At 40.6% G+C, this 19724-nt stretch overlaps 3 long non-coding RNA genes across 10 annotated transcripts in view; 2 read left to right on the plus strand and 1 right to left on the minus strand.

Moving 5' to 3' along the window:
- Positions 1-9271, plus strand: LOC127941925 (uncharacterized). The gene is made up of 3 exons (XR_008149204.1): positions 1-136; positions 1908-1991; positions 8593-9271. It is a non-coding gene; the product is annotated as an uncharacterized LOC127941925 (long non-coding RNA).
- The window catches only part of LOC127941922 (uncharacterized), a 39169-nt gene that overhangs the window by 6418 nt on the left and 13027 nt on the right, over positions 1-19724 (plus strand). For 4 of the 8 annotated variants that reach the window (XR_008149196.1, XR_008149194.1, XR_008149201.1 and 1 more), the window contains exons 3-4: positions 12611-13128; positions 16610-16885. This is a non-coding gene — a long non-coding RNA (uncharacterized LOC127941922). Of the gene's footprint in view, positions 1-12610; positions 13129-16609; positions 17802-19724 lie in introns of all 8 variants that reach the window. The other 4 variants (XR_008149198.1, XR_008149199.1, XR_008149197.1 and 1 more) reach the window with 3 other exon arrangements.
- Positions 6973-19724, minus strand: part of LOC127941923 (uncharacterized) — a 25680-nt gene continuing 12928 nt past the window's right edge. The window contains exons 2-3 of the long non-coding RNA XR_008149202.1: positions 18720-19335; positions 6973-7094 (exon numbers count right to left, since the gene is read on the minus strand). This is a non-coding gene — a long non-coding RNA (uncharacterized LOC127941923). The remainder of the gene's footprint in view (positions 7095-18719; positions 19336-19724) is intronic.

A 19724-nucleotide genomic window follows, 5' to 3' on the forward strand; every position in this document is an offset into this window, starting at 1 on the left:
TGAGAAGAATTGGGCCACATTTGAAGGAGGAGTAGCGAAAAAACGGAATACTGTACTTTTCTTAATGGCCTTCACTGTAATGGCAGGAATTTTAATGTAAACTATTCAATGTGACCAGCGTGAAGAGAGGAATCGGGTGTACTAAGTTTTATGTTGATAGAAGAAGGTGTTCAAAAGTTATAAGGAAAAATGTGCATTTATGCTATCTCATGACCCATAGGTGGCGCTGTACCCGAATTCGGCATGAACCCTCAGATCATGGTGTTGATGAAGTGTATCAAGTTTGGTTTCGATTGATCAATGTTTGGCCGAGGTACAGCCTCTTAACCGATTTTGGGTCGACCTCGTTATGTTAACAATTGAATAACTTTTGAACAAAGACGAATATCAAAAATCTGTTCAGTCATTTCTGTGCGGCTCGGTCCGAAAATCGTCTGTGGCAAATTTCAGAAAAATCAAACCACTTTTGAAGGAGGAGTAGCGTTTAAACGGAAACACTTAATTAGCTTAATAGCAATTATTGTAATGGGTGGAAACTTAATGTAAGGTATAGAATGTAATCTCCATGAAGAGAGTAATCACGTGTACTAAGTTTTATCTGTCTAGACCAAAGGGTTCAGGAGTTATTAAAGTTTAAAAACTGAATTTTTGAACTGGTGGTGGCGCTGTAGAGTTGGTCTTAGAGACCCCAAAGTTGGTCAGATCACTATTGGTGACCATCTCTAGAAGTGTGCCAAATTTCATCATTTTCCCATGTTCCCTTCATAGGGCTAGCATAGTGATCGATTGTTTTTGCTCGAAAATTCTACCAAAAACAATCGCTAATATAGCTGCAAGCAGCGATACCGGGGCCAAGCCCTGAAGGGCTGTAGCCACAGCAACAAGCGGGACGAAGCAAAACGGCCGCAACGGAGCGTACGTCAGGACAACCGATCAGTTCAGAAGTAGAGAAGTTTGAAATTGAACAGAACTTTAGATGAGAAAGACCAAAAACATATTTTTGATTCAAGGCAAACACACTAAGGAAATGCAAAGGGTTGAACAGAAGCAGCATTAACTGCACTTGATCCGAACCCATGAACTCAGAAACAACATTAACTGTCCTGGATTCGAACCCATGACCTCAGAATCTCTGAACCAGCAGCTTAACAGACTGTACCACTGAGTTGTTACACATCCAGTGTGCTGCAGAAGAGAGGTTATGGTTAGAGAATGAGGTCACTAAAGAAAGTTGCTTAGCATTTTAAGCAACGTTATATGGAAAGTTCAGTAAATTGTAATTCAGACTTCTGAGGTACGTCCAGAACATGGTTTTGATTATGCATACCGATTATTGTAAACATCTTTCCATGGGTTGAAAAGATATAGCAACTTATGAAAAATTCTTAATGTCATACAAGTAGTTTAGTCAATCCTGGCAAAATTTACATCCATAGATTCGGAATGACCCGAGGAATAGACAGAGACCAATATCATGATTTTCAACTAATTGTTCAAAAGTTATAAGCAGAATGGTGAATTTTTGGTATCTCACGACCCATAGGGGGCACTGTTCCCAACTTTGGGATATATTCTCAGTTCATAGTGTTGATGAAGTGCAGCGAGTTTTGTGGCGATTGATCAAAGTACGGCCGAGATAGAGCCTTTCAAACAATTTCAGTTTAACACTGTTAACTTCAGAGAATCATAACTCTTTTTTTGACCAGTAGGTCGAAAAATTCCGTTCAGTCATTTCCGTGCGGCTCGGTCCAAAGATCGTCTGAGGAAATTTTGAGAAGAATTGGGCCACATTTGAAGGAGGAGTAGCGAAAAAACTGAATACTGTACTTTTCATAATGCAGGTTACTGTAATGGCTGGAATCTTAATATAAACTATTCAATGTGAACAGTGTGAAGAGAGGAATCAGGTGTACTAAGTTTTATCTTGATAGAAGAAGGTGTTCAAAAGTTATAAGGAAAAATGTGCATTTATGCTATCTCATGACCCATAGGTGGCGCTGTGCCTAAATTCGGCATGAACCCTTAGATCATGGTGTTGATGAAGTGTATCAAGTTTGGTTTCGATTGATCAATGTTTGGCCGAGATACAGCCTCTTAACCGATTTTGGGTCGACCTCGTTATGTTCACAATTGAATAACTTTTGAACAAAGACGAATATCAAAAATCTGTTCAGTCATTTCTGTGCGGCTCGGTCCTAAGATCGTCTGTGGCAAATTTCAGAAAAATCAAACCACTTTTGAAGGAGGAGTAGCGTTTAAACGGAAACACTTAATTAGCTTAATAGCAATTACTGTAATGGGTGGAGTCTTAATGTAAGGTATAGAGTGTAATCTCCAAGAAGAGGGAAATCATGTGTACTAAGTTTGATCTGGCTAGAACAAACGGTTCAGGAGTTATTAAAGTTTAAAAACTGAATTTTTGAACTGGTGGTGGCGCTGTAGAGTTGGTCCTATAGATCCCAAAATTGGTCAGATCACTATTGGCGACCATCTCTAGAAGTGTGCCAAATTTCATCATTTTCCCATGTTCCCTTCATAGGGCTAGCATAGTGATCGATTGTTTTTGCTCGAAAATTCTACCAAAAACAATCGCTAATATAGCTGCAAGCAGCGATACCGGGGCCAAGCCCTGAAGGGCTGTAGCCAGAGCAACGAGCGGGACGAAGCAAAACGGCCAAAACGGAACTTCCATCGGATCGACATTACCCACCCCGGATTCGATCCCACGACCTCTCGGGTTTGGGACGAGTGCCTTAGCTAAGTGCGCCACATTAGTTGACACACTGTTTGCATGGCACAGAAGAGAGGTTAAGGTGTGAGAATTAACTCTCAAGAGCCCGAAGTAGCATTTTAGCCAGATTAGCATGATACGCTAAAAATGCTAACGTTGCTCAAAGTTAACCAGATAGCTCAGGAGACCCATTAGAGTCAATAGAAACGTGTTAGCATTTTAGCTAATTAGCATGCTAAGCTAACTAGCATAAATCAACAAGCACAGGCACGGTCAACTTCGGAGCTGTACATGTCGGGAACGGGAGTGAATATCAAAAATCTGTTCAGTCATTTCTGTCAGGCCCGGTCTGAAGTTCATCTGATAACATTTTGAACAAAATTGAACAAGATTTCAGGGAGGAGTAGCGAAAAAACTGTATTTAAATCCATTCAATATGGCGGACAGACGCCATGTTGGAAAATGGCAAATGAGACATCATCTGATTCGGCATAACCCACGGAATCAAATGACATAAAAATATCAAAAATCGATCAACATTTACAGTAGTTATAAGGGGTTTTGCAAGAATCGTTATATCTCTTGAACACTAGGTGGCGCTGTGTTCTAACTTCCGGGGTACCTCAGGCACATGTTGTTGATGATGCCTATCGATTTTTGTGAAGATATGTACAATAGATCAAAAGATATAGCAATTTATGACAAAATTCAAAATGGCGGACGGGTGGTCCTGGTGGTCTCGACAAAATTGACATCCACAGATCCGGAATGATCTAAAGAATCCATAGACATCAAGATAATAATTTTCTGATGAATTGTTCAGAAGTTATAAGCAAAAAAGTGCATTTTGGGTATCTCAACACCCATAGGTGGCGCTATTCCCAAATTTGGCATGGACCCCCAGATCATGGTCTAGATGAAGTGTACCAAGTTTGGTATCGATTGATCAAAGTTTGGCCGAGATACAGCATCTCAACCGATTTTAGGTCAGCCTCATTAAGTTCACAATGGAATAACTTTTGAACAAAGACGAAAATCAAAAATCTGTTCAGTCATTTCTGTGCGGCTCAGTCCAAAGAACATCTGAGACAAATTTCAGAAGAATTGGACCAATTTTGAAGGAGGAGTAGTGTTTAGACTGAATACAGTACTTTTCAAAATGGCCGCCACTGTAATGGGTGGAGTCTTAATGTAAGATATGGAATGGAATCTCCATGAAGAGACAAAATAGATGTACTAAGTTTTATTTTCATAGAATAAGTGGTTCAAGAGTTATTAACGTTTGAATGTTGAATTTTTGGACTGGTGGTGGCGCTATAGAGTTTGGCCTAGAGACCCCAAAGTTGGTCAGATCACTATTAATGACCAGTTCTACAAGTGTGCCAAATTTCATCATTTTCCCATGTTCCCTTCATAGGGCTGCCATAGACTCCCATTGGCCAAGAAGAAGAAGAAGAATAATAATAATAAAACATACAGATACAATAGGGGCTACAGCCCTCTGGGCTTGGCCCCTAATAAAACATACAGATACAATAGGGGCTACAGCCCTCTGGGCTTGGCCCCTAAATATAGCTGCAAGCAGCGATACCGGGGCCAAGCCCTGAAGGGCTGTAGCCAGAGCAACGAGCGGGACGAAGCAAAATGGCCAAAATGGAACTTACATTGGATTGACCTTACCCACCCCGGATTCGATCCCACGACCTCTCGGGTTTGGGACCAGTGCCATAGCGAAGTGCGCCACATTAGTTGACACACTGTTTGCATGGCACAGAAGAGAGGTTAAGGTGTGAGAATTAACTCTCAAAAGCCCGAAGCAGCATTTTAGCCAGATTAGCATGCTACGCTAAAAAATGCTAACGTTGCTCAAAGTTAACCAGATACCTCAGGAGACCCATTAGAGTCAATAGAAACATGTTAGCATTTTAGCTAATTAGCATGCTAAGCTAACTAGCATAAATCAACAAGCACAGGCACGGTCAACTTCAGAGCTGTACCTGTCGGGAACGGGAGTGAATATCAAAAATCTGTTCAGTCATTTCTGTCAGGCCCGGTCTGAAGTTCATCTGATAAAATTTTTAACAAAATTGAACAAGATTTCAGGGAGGAGTAGCGATAAAACTGTATTTCATTCCATTCAATATGGCGGACAGACGCCATGTTGGAAAATGACAGTTGAGACATCATCAGATTCGGCATAACCAAAGGAATAAAATGACATAAAAATATCAAAAATCGATCAACATTTACAGTAGTTATCAGGGGTTTTGCAAGAATCGTTATATCTCTTGAACACTAGGTGGCGCTGTCTACTAACTTCCGGGGTACCTCCGGCACATGTTGTTGATGATGCCTATCGATTTTTGTGAAGATATGTACAGTAGATCAAAAGATATAGCAATTTATGACAAAATTCAAAATGGCGGACGGGTGGTCCAGGTGGTCTTGACAAAATTGACATCCACAGATTCGGAATGATCTAAAGAATCCATAGACATCAAGATAATAATTTTCTGAAGAACTGTTTAGAAGTTATAAGCAAAAAAGTGCATTTTTGGTATCTCAACACCCATAGGTGGCGCTATTCCCAAATTTGGCATGGACCCCCATATCATGGTGTAGATGAAGTGTACCAAGTTTGGTTTCGATTGATCAAAGTTTGGCCGAGATACAGCATCTCAACCGATTTTAGGTCAGCCTCATTAAGTTCACAATTGAATAACTTTTGAACAAAGATGAAAATCAAAAATCTGTTCAGTCATTTCTGTGCGGCTCAGTCCAAAGAACATCTGAGCCAAATTTCAGAAGAATTGGACCAATTTTGAAGGAGGAGTAGTGTTTAGACTGAATACTGTACTTTTCAAAATGGCCGCTACTGTAATGGGCGGAGTCTTAATGTAAGGTGTGGAATGGAATCTCCATGAAGAGACAAAATAGATGTACTAAGTTTTATTTTCATAGAATTAGTGGTTCAAGAGTTATTAACGTTTGAATGTTGAATTTTTGAACTGGTGGTGGCGCTATAGAGTTGGTCATAGAGACCCCAAAGTTGGTCAGATCACTAATAATGGTCATCTCTACAAGTGTGCCAAATTTTATCATTTTCCCATGTTCCCTTCATAGGGCTGCCATAGACTCCCATTGGAGAGGAAGAAGAAGAAGAATAATAATAATAATAATAATAAAACATACAGATACAATAGGGGCTACAGCCCTCTGGGCTTGGCCCCTAAATATAGCTGCAAGCAGCGATACCGGGGCCAAGCCCTGAAGGGCTGTAGCCAGAGCAACGAGCGGGACGAAGCAAAACGGCCAAAACGGAACTTCCATCGGATCGACATTACCCACCCCGGATTCGATCCCGCGACCTCTCGGGTTCAGGACGAGTGCCTTAGCTAAGTGTGCCACATTAGTTGACACACTGTTTGCATGGCACAGAAGAGAGGTTAAGGTGTGAGAATGAGGTCACTGAAGAAAGTTGCTTAGCAATTTAAGCAGCATGAAATGGAAAGTTAAGTAAATTGTAATTCAGACTTCTGAGGTATGTCCAGAACATGGTTTTAATAATCCCTACCGATTATAGTAGAAATCTTTCCATGGGTTGAAAAGATATAGAAACTTAGGACACAATTCTTAATGTCAGGCAGTTAGTTTAGTTAATCCTGGCAAAATTTACATCCATGGATTCGGCATGTTTCGAGGAATACACAGACAACAAGATCATGATTTTCCAACTAATTGTTCAAAACTTATAAGCAGAAATGTGAGTTTTTGGTATCTCACGACCCATAGGTGGCGCTGTTCCCAACTTTGGGATATATTCTCAGTTCATAGTGTTGATGAACTGTAGCGAGTTTTGTGGCGATTGATCAAAGTACGGCCGAGATATAGCCTTTCAAAAAATTTCAGTTTAACACTGTTAACTTCAGAGCATCATAACCTTTTTTTTGACCAGTAGGTCGGAAAATTCCGTTCAGTCATTTCTGTGCGGCTCGGTCCAAAGATCGTATGAGGAAATTTTGAGAAGAATTGGGCCACATTTGAAGGAGGAGTAGCGAAAAAACAGAATACTGTACTTTTCTTAATGGCCTTCACTGTAATGGCAGGAATTTTAATGTACACTATTCAATGTGATCAGCGTGAAGAGAGGAATCAGGTGTACTAAGTTTTATGTTGATAGAAGAAGGTGTTCAAAAGTTATAAGGAAAAATTTGCATTTATGCTATCTCATGACCCATAGGTGGCGCTGTGCCCGAATTCGGCATGTACCCTCAGATCATGGTGTTGATGAAGTGTATCAAGTTTGGTTTCGATTGATCAATGTTTGGCCGAGATACAGCCTCTTAACCAATTTTGGGTGGACCTCGTTATGTTCACAATTGAATAACTTTTGAACAAAGACGAATATCAAAAATCTGTTCAGTCATTTCTGTGCGGCTCGGTCCGAAGATCGTCTGTGGTCAATTTCAGAAAAATCAAACCACTTTTGAAGGAGGAGTAGCGTTTAAACGGAAACACTTAATTAGCTTAATAGCAATTATTGTAATGGGTGGAAACTTAATGTAAGGTATAGAATGTAATCTCCATGAAGAGAGTAATCATGTGTACTAAGTTTTATCTGTCTAGACCAAAGGGTTCAGGAGTTATTAAAGTTTAAAAACTGAATTTTTGAACTGGTGGTGGCGCTGTAGAGTTGGTCTTAGAGACCCCAAAGTTGGTCAGATCACTATTGGTGACCATCTCTAGAAGTGTGCCAAATTTCATCATTTTCCCATGTTCCCTTCATAGGGCTAGCATAGTGATCGATTGTTTTTGCTCGAAAATTCTACCAAAAACAATCGCTAATATAGCTGCAAGCAGCGATACCGGGGCCAAGCCCTGAAGGGCTGTAGCCAGAGCAACGAGCGGGACGAAGCAAAACGGCCGAAACGGTACGCACGTCAGGACAACCGACCGGTTCAGAAGTAGAGAAGTTTGAAATTGAACAGAACTTTAGATGAGAAAGACCAAAAACATACTTTTGATTGAAGGCAAGCACACTCAGGAAATGCAAAGGCTTGGACAGAAGCAACATTAACTGCCCTTGATCCGAACCCATGAACTCAGAAACAACATTACCTGTCCTGGATTCGAACCCATGACCTCAGAAACTCAGAACCAGGGGCTTAACACACTGCACCACTGAGTCTTTACACATACAGTGGGCTACAGAAGAAAGGTTAAGGTGTGAGGATGAGGTCACTAAAGAAAGTTGCCTAGCATTTTGAGGTAGTTTAGTCAATCCTGACAAAATTTACATCCATAGATTTGGCATGATCCGAGGAATAGAAAGACACCAAGATCATGATTTTTCAACTAATTGTTCAAAAGCTATAAGCAGAAATGTGAATTTTTGGTATCTCACGACCCATAGGTGGCGCTGCTTCCAACTTTGGGATATATTCTCAGCCCATAGTGTTGATGAAGTGTAGCAAGTTTTGTGGCAATTGATCAAAATATGGCCAAAATACAGCTTCTCAAACAATTTCAGTACAAAAGTGTTAACTTCAGAGCATCATAACTCTTTTTTTGACCAGTAGGTCGAAAAATTCTGTTCAGTCATTTCCGTGCGGCTCGGTCCAAAGATCGTCTGAGAAAATTTTGAGAAGAATTGGGGCACATTTGAAGGAGGAGTAGCGAAAAAACGGAATACTGTACTTTTCTTAATGGCCTTCAATGTACTGGCAGGAATTTTAATGTAAACTATTCAATGTGACCAGCGCGAAGAGAGGAATAAGGTGTACTAAGTTTTATCTTGATAGAAGAAGGTGTTCAAAAGTTATAAGGAAAAATACGCATTTATGCTATCTCATGACCCATAGGTGGCGCTGTGCCCAAATTCGGCATGAACCCTCAGATCATGGTGTTGGTGAAGTGTATCAAGTTTAGTTTCGATTGATCAATGTTTGGCCGAGATACAGCCTCTTAACCGATTTTGGGTCGACCTCGTTATGTTCACAATTTAATAACTTTTGAACAAAGACGAATATCAAAAATCTGTTCAGTCATTTCTGTGCGGCTCGGTCTGAAGATCGTCTGTGGTCAATTTCAGAAAAATCAAACCACTTTTGAAGGAGGAGTAGCGTTTAAACGGAAACACTTAATTAGCTTAATAGCAATTACTGTAATGGGTGGAAACTTAATGTAAGGTATAGAATGTAATCTCCATGAAGAGAGTAATCATGTGTACTAAGTTTTATCTGTCTAGACCAAAGGGTTCAGGAGTTATTAAAGTTTAAAAACTGAATTTTTGAACTGGTGGTGGCGCTGTAGAGTTGGTCTTAGAGACCCCAAAGTTGGTCAAATCACTATTGGTGACCATCTCTAGAAGTGTGCCAAATTTCATCATTTTCCCATGTTCCCTTCATAGGGCTGGCATAGTGATCGATTGTTTTTGCTCGAAAATTCTACCAAAAACAATCGCTAATATAGCTGCAAGCAGCGATCCCGGGGCCAAGCCCTGAAGGGCTGTAGCCAGAGCAACGAGCGGGACGAAGCAAAATGGCCAGAACGGAACTTCCATCGGATCGACATTGCCCACCCCGGATTCGATCCCATGACCTCTCGGGTTTGGGACCAGTGCCTTAGCTAAGTGCGCCACATTAGTTGACACACAATTTACATGGCACAGAAGAGAGGTTAAGGTGTGAGAATGAACTCTCAAAAGCCCGAAGCAGCATTTTAGCCAGATTAGCATGCTACGCTAAAAAATGCTAACGTTGCTCAAAGTTAACCAGATACCTCAGGAGACCCATTGGAGTCAATAGAAACGTGTTAGCATTTTAGCTAATTAGCATGCTAAGCTAACTAGCATAAATCAACAAGCACAGCCACGGTCAACTTCAGAGCTGTACACGTCGGGAACGGGAGTGAATATCAAAAATCTGTTCAGTCATTTCTGTCAGGCCCGGTCTGAAGTTCATCTGATAAAATTTTGAACAAAATTGAACAAGATTTCAGGGAGGAGTAGCGAAAAAACTGTATTTAAAACCATTCAATATGGCGGACAGACGCCATATTGGAAAATGGCAAATGAGACATCATCTGATTTGGCATAACCCACGGAATCAAATGACATAAAAATATCAAAAATCGATCAAAATTTACAGTAGTTATCAGGGGTTTTGCAAGAATCGTTATATCTCTTGAACACTAGGTGGCGCTGTCTTCTAACTTCCGGAGTACCTCAGGCACATGTTGTTGATGATGCCTATCGATTTTTGTGAAGATATGTACAATAGATCAAAAGATATAGCAATTTATGACAAAATTCAAAATGGCGGACGGGTGGTCCTGGTGGTCTCGACAAAATTGACATCCACAGATCCGGAATGATCTAAAGAATCCATAGACATCAAGATTATAATTTTCTGATGAATTGTTCAGAAGTTATAAGCAAAAAAGTGCATTTTTGGTATCTCGACACCCATAGGTGGCGCTGTTCCCAAATTTGGCGTGGACCCCCAGATCATGGTGTAGATGAAGTGTACCAAGTTTGGTTTCGATTGATCAAAGTTTGGCCGAGATACAGCATCTCAACCGATTTGAGGTCAACCTCAGTAAGTTCACAGCATCATAACTTTTTTTTTCACTAGTGTTCAAAAAATTCTGTTCAGTCACTTCTGTGCGGCTCAGTCCAAAGAACATCTGAGCCAAATTTCAGAAGAATTGGACCAATTTTGAAGGAGGAGTAGTGTTTAGACTGTATACTGTACTTTTCAAAATGGCCGCTACTGTAATGGGCGGAGTCTTAATGTAAGGTGTGGAATGGAATCTGCATGAAGAGACAAAATAGATGTACTAAGTTTTATTTTCATATTATTAGCGGTTCAAGAGTTATTAATGTTTGAAAGTTGAATTTTTGGACTGCTGGTGGCGCTATAGAGTTGGGCCTAGAGACCCCAAAGTTGGTCAGATCACTAGTAATGGTCATCTCTACAAGTGTGCCAAATTTCATCATTTTCCCATGTTCCCTTCATAGGGCTGCCATAGACCCAATGGGACGAAAATAATAATAAATATAGCTGCAAGCAGCGATACCGGGGCCAAGCCCTGAAGGGCTGTAGCCAGAGCAACGAGCGGGACGAAGCAAAACGGCCAAAACGGAACTTCCATCGGATCGACGTTACCCACCCCGGATTCGATCCCGCGACCTCTCGGGTTCGGGACGAGTGCCTTAGCTAAGTGCGCCACATTAGTTGACACACTGTTTGCATGGCACAGAAGAGAGGTTAAGGTGTGAGAATGAACTCTCAAAAGCCCGAAGCAGCATTTTAGCCAGATTAGCATGCTACGCTAAAAAATGCTAACGTTGCTCAAAGTTAACCAGATAGCTCAGGAGACCCATTAGAGTCAATAGAAACGTGTTAGCATTTTAGCTAATTAGCATGCTAAGCTAATTAGCATGAATTAACAAGCACAGGCACGGTCAACTTCAGAGCTGTACATGTCGGGAACGGGAGTGAATATCAAAAATCTGTTCAGTCATTTCTGTCAGGCCCGGTCTGAAGTTCATCTGATAAAATTTTGGACAAAATTGAACAAGATTTCAGGGAGGAGTAGCGAAAAAACTGTATTTCATTCCATTCAATATGGTGGACAGACGCCATGTTGGAAAATGGCAAATGAGACATCATCAGATTCGGCATAACCCATGGAATAAAATGACATAAAAATATCAAAAATCGATCACAATTTACAGTAGTTATAAGGGGTTTTGCAAGAACCGTTATATCTCTTGAACACTAGGTGGCGCTGTCTTCCAACTTCCGGGGTACCTCCGGGATATGGTGTTGATGATGCCTATCAATTTTTGTGAAGATATGTACAGTAGATCAAAAGATATAGCAATTTATGACAAAATTCAAAATGGCGGACAGGTGGTCCTGGTGGTCTTGACAAAATTGACATCCACAGATCCAGAATGATCTAAAGAATCCATAGACATCAAGATAATAATTTTCTGATGAACTGTTCAGAAGTTATAAGCAAAAAAGTGCATTTTTGGTATCTCAACACCCATAGGTGGCGCTATTCCCAAATTTGGCATGGACCCCCAGATCATGGTGTAGATGAAGTGTTCCAAGTTTGGTATCGATTGATCAAAGTTTGGCCGAGATACAGCATCTCAACCGATTTTAGGTCAGCCTCATTAAGTTCACAATTGAATAACTTTTGAACAAAGACGAAAATCAAAATTCTGTTCAGTCATTTCTGTGCGGCTCAGTCGAAACAACATCTGAGCCAAATTTCAGAAGAATTGGACCAATTTTGAAGGAGGAGTAGTGTTTAGACTGAATACTGTACTTTTCAAAATGGCCGCTACTGTAATGGGCGGAGTCTGAATGTAAGATATGGAATGGAATCTCCATGAAGAGACAAAACAGATGTAGTAAGTTTTATTTTCATAGAATAAGTGGTTCAAGAGTTATTAACGTTTGAATGTTGAATTTTTGAACTGGTGGTGGCGCTGTAGAGTTGGTCCTAGAGACCCCAAAGTTGGTCAGATCACTAATAATGGTCATCTCTACAAGTGTGCCAAATTTCATCATTTTCCCATGTTCCCTTCATAGGGCTGCCATAGACTCCCATTGGAGAAGAAGAAGAATAATAATAATAATAATAATAAATATAGCTGCAAGCAGCGATACCGGGGCCAAGCCCTGAAGGGCTGTAGCCAGAGCAACGAGCGGGACGAAGCAAAACGGCCAAAACGGAACTTACATCGGATCGACGTTACCCACCCCGGATTCGATCCCACGCCCTCTCGGGTTCGGGACGAGTGCCTTAGCTAAGTGTGCCACATTAGTTGACACACTGTTTGCATGGCACAGAAGAGAGGTTAAGGTGTGAGAATTAACTCTCAAAAGCCCGAAGCAGCATTTTAGCCAGATTAGCATGCTACGCTAAAAAATGCTAACGTTGCTCAAAGTTAACCAGATAGTTCAGGAGACCCATTAGAGTCAATAGAAACGTGTTAGCATTTTAGCTAATTAGCATGCTAAGCTAATTAGCATAAATCAACCAGCACAGGCACGGTCAACTTCAGAGCTGTACACGTCGGGAACGGGAGTGAATATCAAAAATCTGTTCAGTCATTTCTGTCAGGCCCGGTCTGAAGTTCATCTGATAAAATTTTGAACAATATTGAACAAGATTTCAGGGAGGAGTAGCGAAAAAACTGTATTTAAATCCATTCAATATGGCGGACAGACGCCATATTGGAAAATGGCAAATGAGACATCATCTGATTTGGCATAACCCACGGAATCAAATGACATAAAAATATCAAAAATCGATCAAAATTTACAGTAGTTATAAGGGGTTTTGCAAGAATCGTTATATCTCTTGAACACTAGGTGGCGCTGTCTTCCAACTTCCGGGGTACCTCCGGGATATGGAGTTGATGATGCCTATCGATTTTTGTGAAGATATGTACAGTAGATCAAAAGATATAGCAATTTATGACAAATTTCAAAATGGCGGACGGGTGGTCCTGGTGGTCTTGACAAAATTGACATCCACAGATTCGGAATGATCTAAAGAATCCATAGACATCAAGATAATAATTTTCTGATGAACTGTTCAGAAGTTATAGGCAAAAAAGTGCATTTTTAGTATCTCATCACCCATAGGTGGCGCTATTCCCAAATTAGGCATGGACCCCCAGATCATGGTGTAGATGAAGTGTACCAAGTTTGGTTTCGATTGATCAAAGTTTGGCCGAGATACAGCATCTCAACCGATTTTAGGTCAGCCTCATTAAGTTCACAATTGAATAACTTTTGAACAAAGACGAAAATAAAAATTCTGTTCAGTCATTTCTGTGCGGCTCAGTCCAAAGAACATCTGAGCCAAATTTCAGAAGAATTGGACCAATTTTGAAGGAGGAGTAGTGTTTAGACTGAATACTGTACTTTTCAAAATGGCTGCTACTGTAATGGGCGGAGTCTTAATGTAAGGTATGGAATGGAATCTCCATGAAGAGACAAAACAGATGTACTAAGTTTTATTTTCATAGAATTAGTGTTTCAAGAGTTATTAACGTTTGAATGTTGAATTTTTGAACTGGTGGTGGCGCTGTAGAGTTGGTCCTAGAGACCCCAAAGTTGGTCAGATCACTAATAATGGTCATCTCTACAAGTGTGCCAAATTTCATCATTTTCCCATGTTTCCTTCATAGGGCTGCCATAGACTCCCATTGGAGAAGAAGAAGAATAATAATAATAATAATAATAAAACATACAGATACAATAGGGGCTACAGCCCTCTGGGCTTGGCCCCTAATTAAAGCTGCAAGCAGCCTTTCTGGGGCCAAGCCCTTATTGCTCTTTGGCTTTTAAGGGTTTTTCAAGCAACTTTTTCAGCACTTTTTACAGAACAGATAGATTCAGAATTACAGATAAGGTGAAATCAGAAGGTCTGATGAGAACGAACGCAGAATGAAGTTACAAAAACACACTTATTTTTGATCCCATTTTAAGAAACTTTAGTACAGCTCTTAACCATGTAATAAAGGAATTGAAATGACAACTTTATACCCAATTTTAAATTTTTCCCATACAGGTTTCGAACCCACAACCTCACAGGTTCAGAACCAACGCCTTAGCTAAGTGCGCCACATTAGTTGACACACAATTTACATGGCACAGAAGAGAGGTCAAGGTGTGAGAATGATCTCTCACAAGCCCGAAATAGCATTTTAGCCAGATTAGCATGCTACGCTAAAAAATGCTAACATTGTCAAAGTTAACCAGATTGCTCAAGAGACCCATTAGAGTGAATAGAAAAGTGTTAGCATTTTAGTTAATTAGCATGCTAAGCTAATTAGCATAAATCAACAAACACAGGCACGGTCAACTTCAGAGCTGTACATCTCTGGAACGGGAACGAATATCAAAAATCCGTTCTGTCATTTCTGTCAGGCCCGTTCTGAAGTTCATCTGATAAAACTTTTAACAAAATTGAACAAGATTTCAGGGAGGAGTAGCGAAAAAACTGTATTTCATTCCATTCAATATGGCGGACAGACGCCATGTTGGAAAATGACAATTGAGACATCCTCAGAATCGGCATAACCAAAGGAATAAAATGACATAAAAATAACAAAAATTGATCAACATTTACAGTAGTTATAAGGGGTTTTGCAAGAATCGTTATATCTCTTGAACACTAGGTGGCGCTGTCTTCCAACTTCCGGGGTACTTCCGGCACATGGTGTTGATGATGCCTATCGATTTTTGTGAAGATTTGTACAGTAGTTCAAAAGTTATAGCAATTTTTGACAAATTTCAAAATGGCGGACGGGTGGTCCAGGTGGTCTTGACAAAATTGACATCCACAGATTCGAAATGATCTACAGAAACCATAGACATCAAGATCATAATTTTCTGATGAATTGTTCAGAAGTTATAAGCAAAAAAGTGCATTTTTGGTATCTCAACACCCATAGGTGGCGCTGTTCCCAAATTTGGCATGGACCCCCAGGTTATGGTGTAGATGAAGTGTACCAAGATTGGTATCGATTGATCAAAGTTTGGCCGAGATACAGCATCTCTACCGATTTGAGGTCAACCTCTGTAAGTTCACAGCATCATAACTTTTTTTTTCACTAGTGTTCAAAAAATTCTGTTCAGTCTATTCTGTGCGGCTCAGTCCAAAGATTATCTGTGCCAAATTTCAGAAGAATTGGACCAATTTTGAAGGAGGAGTAGTGTTTAGACTGATTACTGTACTTTTCAAAATGGCTGCTACTGTAATGGGCGGAGTCTTAATGTAAGATATGGAATGGAATCTACATGAAGAGTCAAAACAGATGTACTAAGTTTTATTTTCATAGAATTAGTGGTTCAAGAGTTATTAACGTTTGAATGTTGAAATTTTGAGCTGGTGGTGGCGCTATAGAGTTTGGCCTAGAGACCCCAAAGTTGGTCAGGTCACTAATAATGGTCATCTCTACAAGTGTGCCAAATTTCATCATTTTCCCATGTTTCCTTCATAGGGCTGCCATAGACCCCCATTGAGAAGAAGAAGAAGAAGAAGAAGTAGAATAATAATAATAAAACATACAGATACAATAGGGGCTACAGCCCTCTGGGCTTGGCCCCTAAATATAGCTGCAAGCAGCGATACCGGGGCCAAGCCCTGAAGGGCTGTAGCCAGAGCAACGAGCGGGACGAAGCAAAACGGCCAAAACGGAACTTCCATCGGACCGACGTTACCCACCCCAGATTCGATCCCACGACCTCTCGGGTTTGGGACGAGTGCCTTAGCTAAGTGCGCCACATTAGTTGACACACTGTTTGCATGGCACAGAAGAGAGGTTAAGGTGTGAGAATGAACTCTCAAAAGCCCGAAGCAGCATTTTAGCCAGATTAGCATGCTACGCTAAAAAATGCTAACGTTGCTCAAAGTTAACCAGATAGCTCAGGAGACCCATTAGAGTCAATAGAAACGTTTTAGCATTTTAGCTAATTAGCATGCTAAGCTAATTAGCATAAATCAACCAGCACAGGCACGGTCAACTTCAGAGCTGTACACGTCGGGAACGGGAGTGAATATCAAAAATCTGTTCAGTCATTTCTGTCAGGCCCGGTCTGAAGTTCATCTGATAAAATTTTGAACAAAATTGAACAAGATTTCAGGGAGGAGTAGCGAAAAAACTGTATTTCAATCCATTCAATATGGCGGACAGACGCCATATTGGAAAATGGCAAATGAGACATCATCTGATTCGGCATAACCCACGGAATCAAATGACATAAAAATATCAAAAATCGATCAACATTTACAGTAGTTATAAGGGGTTTTGCAAGAATCATTATATATCTTGAACACTAGGTGGCGCTGTCTTCTAACTTCCGGGGTACCTCAGGCACATGTTGTTGATGATGCCTATCGATTTTTGTGAAGATATGTACAATAGATCAAAAGATATAGCAATTTATGACAAAATCCAAAATGGCGGACGGGTGGTCCTGGTGGTCTCGACAAAATTGACATCCACAGATCCGGAATGATCTAAAGAATCCATAGACATCAAGATCATAATTTTCTGATGAATTGTTCAGAAGTTATAAGCAAAAAAGTGCATTTTTGGTATCTCAACACCCATAGGTGGCGCTATTCCCAAATTTGGCATGGACCCCCAGATCATGGTCTAGATGAAGTGTACCAAGTTTGGTATCGATTGATCAAAGTTTGGCCGAGATACAGCATCTCAACCGATTTTAGGTCAGCCTCATTAAGTTCACAATTGAATAACTTTTGAACAAAAACGAAAATCAAAAATCTGTTCAGTCATTTCTGTGCGGCTCAGTCCAAAGAACATCTGAGCCAAATTTCAGAAGAATTGGACCAATTTTGAAGGAGGAGTAGTGTTTAGACTGAATACTGTACTTTTCAAAATGGCCGCTACTGTAATGGGTGGAGTCTTAATGTAAGGTGTGGAATGGAATGTCCATGAAGAGACAAAACAGATGTACTAAGTTTGATTTTCATAGAATAAGTGGTTCAAGAGTTATTAACGTTTGAATGTTGAATTTTTGGACTGCTGGTGGCGCTATAGAGTTTGGCCTAGAGACCCCAAAGTTGGTCAGATCACTAATAATGGCCAGTTCTACAAGTGTGCCAAATTTTATCATTTTCCCATGTTTCCTTCATAGGGCTGCCATAGACTCCCATTGGAGAAGAAGAAGAATAATAATAATAATAATAAAACATACAGATACAATAGGGGCTACAGCCCTTTGGGCTTGGCCCCTAATAAAGAAAACGTACAGATACAATAGGGGCTACAGCCCTCTGGGCTTGGCCCCTAAATATAGCTGCAAGCAGCGATACCGGGGCCAAGCCCTGAAGGGCTGTAGCCAGAGCAACGAGCGGGACGAAGCAAAATGGCCAAAACGGAACTTACATCGGATCGACGTTACCCACTCCGGATTCGATCCCACGACCTCTCGGGTTGGGGACCAGTGCCTTAGCTAAGTGCGCCACATTAGTTGACACACAGTTTGCATGGCACAGAAGAGAGGTTAAGGTGTGAGAATGAGGTCACTGAAGAAAGTTGCTTAGCAATTTAAGCAGCATAATATGGAAAGTTGAGTAAATTGTAATTCAGACTTCTCAGATATGTCCAGAACATGGTTTTAATAATCCCTACCGATTATAGTAGAAATCTTTCCATGGGTTGAAAAGATATAGAAACTTAGGACACAATTCTTAATGTCAGGCAGTTAGTTTAGTTAATCCTGGCAAAATTTACATCCAGGGATTCAGCATGTTTCGAGGAATAGACAGACAACAAGATCATGATTTTCCAACTAATTGTTCAAAAGTTATAAGCAGAAATGTGAGTTTTTGGTATCTCACGACCCATAGGTGGCGCTGTTCCCAACTTTGGGATATATTCTCAGTTCATACTGTTGATGAACTGTAGCGAGTTTTGTGGTGATTGATCAAAGTACGGCCGAGATACAGCTTCTGGAACAATTTCGATTCAACACTGTTGATTTCAGAGCATCATAACCTTTTTTTTGACCAGTAGGTCGGAAAATTCCGTTCAGTCATTTCCGTGCGGCTCAGTCCAAAGATCGTCTGAGGAAAATTTGAGAAGAATTGGGCCACATTTGAAGGAGGAGTAGCAAAAAAATGGAATACTGTACTTTTCTTAATGGCCTTCACTGTAATGACAGGAATTTTAATGTAAACCATTCAATGTGATCAGCATGAAGAGAGGAATCAAGTGTACTAAGTTTCATCTTGATAGAAGAAGGTGTTCAAAAGTTATAAGGAAAAATGTGCATTTATGCTATCTCATGACCCATAGGTGGCGCTGTGCCCGAATTCGGCATGAAACCTCAGATCATGGTGTTGGTGAAGAGTATCAAGTTTAGTTTCGATTGATCAATGTTTGGCCGAGATACAGCCTCTTAACCAATTTTGGGTCGACCTCGTTATGTTCACAATTGAATAACTTTTGAACAAAGACGAATATCAAAAATCTGTTCAGTCATTTCTGTGCGGCTCGGTCCGAAGATCGTCTGTGGCAAATTTCAGAAAAATCAAACCACTTTTGAAGGAGGAGTAGCGTTTAAACGGAAACACTTAATTAGATTAATAGCAATTACTGTAATGGGTGGAAACTTAATGTAAGGTATAGAATGTAATCTCCAAGAAGAGAGTAATCATGTGTACTAAGTTTTATCTGTCTAGAACAAAGGGTTCAGGAGTTATTAAAGTTTAAAAACAGAATTTTTGAACTGGTGGTGGCGCTATAGAGTTGGTCTTACAGACCCCAAAGTTGGTCAGATCACTATTGGTGACCATCTCTAGAAGTGTGCCAAATTTCATCATTTTCCCATGTTCCCTTCATAGGGCAGGCATAGTGATCGATTGTTTTTGCTCGAAAATTCTACCAAAAACAATCGCTAATATAGCTGCAAGCAGCGATACCGGGGCCAAGCCCTGAAGGGCTGTAGCCAGAGCAACGAGCGGGACGAAGCAAAACGGCCAAAACGGAACTTCCATCGGATCGACGTTACCCACCCCGGATTCGATCCCACGACCTCTGGGGCTCGGGACCGGTGCCTTAGCGAAGTGCGCCACATTAGTTGACACACAGTTTGCATGGCACAGAAGAGAGGTTAAGGTGTGAGGATGAGTTCACTAAAGAAAGTTGCCTAGCATTTTAAGGTAGTTTAGTCAATCCTGGCAAAATTTACATCCATAGATTCGGCATGACCCGAGGAATAGAAAGACACCAAGATCATGATTTTCCAACTAATTGTTCAAAAGCTATGAGCAGAAACGTGAATTTTTGGTATCTCATGACCCATAGGTGGCGCTGTTTCCAACTTTATATATTCTCAGTTCATAGTGTTGATGAAGTGTAGCAAGTTTTGTGGCGATTGATCAAAGCACGGCCGAGATATAGCCTCTCATACAATTTCGATTC

Source organism: Carassius gibelio, chromosome A21 (genome assembly GCF_023724105.1).
Source record: "Carassius gibelio isolate Cgi1373 ecotype wild population from Czech Republic chromosome A21, carGib1.2-hapl.c, whole genome shotgun sequence".
Lineage (NCBI taxonomy): Eukaryota > Metazoa > Chordata > Actinopteri > Cypriniformes > Cyprinidae > Carassius > Carassius gibelio.